Consider the following 4863-nt stretch of genomic DNA (forward strand, 5'->3'; position numbering starts at 1 on the left):
AAAGAGTATTGGAAAATTGTTATTTGAATGAGCAAGTGCATCGCCACATAAAGCGAACAACAAAACCCCCTTTTAAGAACTTTTACAAACTTCCCGGGAAAAGAAAACAATGAGTCGACAGGAAAAATGGTTTTGAGGAAGCTTCCTTCAGGTGCTGGCAAAATGTCATCTCCGGGATCGAAACAGGAAGCCAGTACAGATTTTTCAGCAACGTTGGCTGTAGCATTGCGACCCCTGCTGGACCAAATGACAAATCTCAATCAAAATTTTGAAACACTCCGAAAGCAGATGGTAAAGAACTCTAATGCAATCAAAAAAATTGTTTTTAAAACATCTGAACTTGATCAAAAAGTGGAGCAATTACAAAAAGAAAGAGCCTCGGATGAAGAACAAATCCTTAGGCTTCAAGCAGAAAAAGCAGCCTATGTGCTGAGGTTCCAAGGTGTTCCAGAACAAAGCGGTGAGAATCTCAAAGAAATATTGACTCAAGCATTATCCCCTATGACAGGTATGAAATTTGAAGAGTTATTAAGCGATCTGGATGTGGTCTATAGATCATATCCCGAATACATAAAGGAGAAAAACCTGCCTGGGGAAATTATGGTCAGATTCTTGAAAATGTCTACAAGAGACGAGGTTCTTAAAGCTAATAATAGAAACATCTTGAAGATTAAAGTTTCGGAAATCAGAGTTCTAAAGGATGTACCATTTGAAATTAGAAAGAAGCGAAGGTATTACAAAGATTTAGCTGCATTTTTACAAAAGAAATCAATAAACTACAGATGGCTTTTACTGAAAGGATTAACATTCAAGTACAAGGATTTAAAGGAAAAGATTGACTCCTGTTGACAAAGCAAAACAATTTTTGGAGAAAGTTCAAGGACTACCAAAAGAAACAACAACAGAAGAAGAGAAGAGTCATCAAAAAGAAGTAGAATGCAGTTCACATGGTTTGAGAAGTTCAGAATCGGATACAGCCAGTTCATCTGAAGAAGATCCCCCATCAGAATTGGGAGCAGCTGCATCCAAGATACCAAAAGGGAAAACTGACTTTTATAAAGATAAAAAGAAGGGAAGAAGAAACAAGAAGATAATATAACTGAGATATAAGTACTTGATGGGATAACTAATTTGCTTACTTGCTCAGAGCAAATATGTATACTTTAATCTTTTATTTAATGTTATAAACTGAAAAGACGTTTTACTCATGTATGACTTAATAAGAGAAACTTGAATAAGTGTTTATTATCAGCAATATATATAACTCCTGTTAGCTTTTCTTTTAGTAATGCTGTCCTATCACCTGTAGTTTGCTAGTGTATACCTACCCTTTTGTTTCTATGTAGTGTGGTATAAAAGCAACACAAATTTATTTAAAAAGAAGAAGCTGTCCCTATCCACTGGCTGCATTGCCTGAGTCTCCCCTCCAATATTCTAAAGAGTTTGCTGTTCCTCCCCCCCAAATAGCCAGTTAGAACATAGAGGTCATTTGCATATGCGGCCTGATTGGCTTTTGCCTCTAACATTCTAAACAGTTTGTTGTTGCTGTTGGGAGTCATTGAAGGTGTCCTGAGGTAAAATACATATCCCAGTCTTCCCTTAAATGGTCACTGGAGTTGCCAATCTCCCTGTGGGGCCTGGAGATCTCCCAGAAATCACCATGTTTCTCAGCTACAGCACATCATTTCCCCTACAGAAAATTTCCCAGCTATTACAATGACTGCTTTGGGCGTTATACCCTGCTGAGGTCCCTCCGCACCCCAAACCCTGGCCTCCCCAGGCTCTACCCCTCAGATCTACAGGTCTGGCCCTCCCCTTAGTATTGCCAGCCTCCAGGAAGCACCCGGAGATCTCCAAGATCAGTTCTCCTGGAGAAAATGTGTTAGCTGAACTGCTTTATCTACAGCAGCTGGCAAATTTTATACTGGGTGCTTGCCAACTATACCAAGGTCCAGTTCCCGCCCGAGGTACCAGAGAAAGAGTTTGAGGCTAGTGTAGTCAAATAACTGTCTTTTTGCTTAAGAAAACATATCGCATACAAACAATACTGAAGCACGCACCCATTCAGTCCTTAGAATTACAGAATTGAGAACAGTCACTTTTGCGTTAGCAGGTGGGGTAATGATGAGCAATAATACTTATCTGTCCTGAAGCTTGTCCGTTCCAACGAAGAATGAATGGGAAGGAATGGAAATGCTAGGGGGATTAGCACACAGCTAGAACCTGCCAGTCTGTGTGGGTCTCTTGGCTGCTCAAACCAAGATATCAAGTAGAGACAAAGGATTTGGTACAGCAAGCTGGACATAAGAGGAGTTAAAGCCGACAGGGGGTGATGAGGGAAGGCGGCTAGCCAGAGCCAAGCGATCTGCCCTCACCTTTTATAGGTGAATCTTTGGGGTGGGTGGCAACTGAGCCATCCTGTGGATCCACCTGCCTGTTAGTCCATCCCATCCCTAATCCTATTGGATTTGTGTAATGAGGGGTGGTTACCTAGAGGGTTGGGCCAATGTTGTAACTTAAGATCTAACTCAAAGTAGGGCATCTGGTCGGCATCTGGTCGGCATCTGGTCTCCTTGATGTGCAGATGAAGCTTGACCATTCCCTGGTCATCAAAGGTACATCTGGCCGGAAACGTTGATTCAGATGTAGAGCAGAGATGTGGAATACGTGTCTTTCAACAGTTCATCAATGGGGGTTGCTTTTCCTTAAGTTGTTGTTTCTGCTGACAATAATGGTGATGTGTGCTTTCTCCCTCAGGCTAGTAGCTGTGTATTTGAAACCTCATTAACATGTAAGGCTTAGTGCGGGCACCTTCTATGTGTGTAATGTCACAACAGGTGATTGGAACAGCTTTCTCTGAGCCTATGGTTGTGTGTGCACAGTCCATGTAATATATGGCAGCAAATATAAATCCATAAAGCAAATATCAGTCTTATCTCTCAACAAATGGCTGTTTTGGGCAATGGACTCTATGGCATTATACCCTGCTGAAGTCCCTCCACACCTCAAACCCTGCCCTCCCCAGGCTCTACCCCTCAAATCTACAGGTATTTCCCAACCCAAAGCTGGCAACCCTGTAACTGGCTATGGAACAACTTTCCAGACCCTTGGAACCCAGAAGACATGGCATAGGAATGATCTTATTGATGGCTGCGGAGAGCCGACTATTCCAGTCCTCCACAAGCTCATCTAACAAGCTGCCAGGGGGCATCGGATCCCGCAGAGGCATCTGGAGCCGCACCGGGTTCATCTGGCTCCGCAGGCGAGCCAAAATACGCTCACCGCCTACACAAGCAGTGAGCTAGACAGTGGACAGAATGAGGCAACATTGATGTCCTTCTAAGTTTACGAAGCACTCACCTGGAGCTTCTTTCTAGTTGTATTTCTTCCCACAACGAGCCTTACTCCTAGTAGTTCATAAATATGATTTGCTTCATACTGTGTCCCATTGTGTCACTCCTGCAGGGCACTAGTTCATCACTCATCTTCTATGTTAAAATGATCAAAATGAGTTAACTGATTGGCTTCTGATGGATACTTCATTAGAGTTTCAAACTGAAACAAATATACTTCTTTATAACCCTAGTTGCATTAATCCATCTATGACTGATGACTCCCATCTTTGTTCTAACATTATAATTCCATATTCATTGTGTTTTTTGTGTATTTCTGCCATGTTCATCCATCATCTGTTTAATTTGTAGCTGCTACCACTGTACTACCACAGAGTCTCCATCAACTCTAATCAATTCAGCTAACTCAAGTAATTGTGACATTTAATATATCGCATCAGTATGACTTGGTTGCCATGTGGAAAAAATATTCTCAATTGTCTAAAGCCATTATTCTTAATTGTCTATAATTGGTGATAATAGCTCAGATGATTAAGAAATCAGTGTTTTTCTTCTTAATCATAAAAACATATGCATGTGCAACAGTGCTGAACACTTTAAGTAGTTGTGGTGTGAGTTGGATCCTTTTCTCTGTCCTGCAGGATTGTAAAATACATTTCTATGGATGCTAAACCTTATTTTGATGCTGAATAATAGTTACTAGAGCAGAAGCACTTTTTTTTTTCTATGAACACATATCAAACATATCAAGTTTAGGTGCCTCAGAACATTAGAGCCAGTAGTTCATTTTCTGCCGTGATAAAATAGTGGCTCCAACATTAATCTGAGGTATAAACTGGCATGAACTTATATACAAGTGGGGACCATCCAAAAAACCTGCAGTGAGGGTGCATCCCTTCATCCCCTTTGCTTCCTTCCCTCTTCCACCTTCTTTAACAATCTTCCCCCTCCCCTTATCTGTCAACCTACCACAACTTCAATAACGACCCCAGCCAAAATGATTCAGGTAAGTCTCAGGTTCCTCCCTCCCTCCCTCTCTGCCATTCTGGCCAGTAGGGATCATCTTCTTCTCTTCCAGGTCGGACATGAAGACTAGTGTGACTGTCAAACAAAATGCTAGACAGTGGTCAGAATGAGGCAACAACGGTGTCCTTCTAAGTTCATGAAGCATTAGTAATGTTTATAGTTTGGAGCAAATGTATTTGACAATGTTACTGGTTTTCTTTGTCTATCAGTAAAACCATATTTTTTACGCTGCCAATTATAAACTGAGTTACACACGTGTAAACATTTGTGTGTTTCTGACTTTTTCTCTTCTTTGCAGCCACCACCATCGCCGCCAACACCACCACAGGCATCCCAACAACCATAACTTCAATAACAACCCCCAGGGATTCAGGTAAGTCTCAGGTTCCTTCCTTCCTTCCTTCCTTCCTTCCTTCCTTCCTTCCTTCCTTCCTTCCTTCCTTCCTTCCTTCCTTCCTTCCTCCCTGCCTTTCTGGCCAGTAGG

Source organism: Gekko japonicus, unplaced genomic scaffold (genome assembly GCF_001447785.1).
Source record: "Gekko japonicus isolate JY-2015 unplaced genomic scaffold, Gekko_japonicus_V1.1 scaffold3652, whole genome shotgun sequence".
Classification (NCBI taxonomy): Eukaryota; Metazoa; Chordata; class Lepidosauria; order Squamata; family Gekkonidae; genus Gekko; species Gekko japonicus.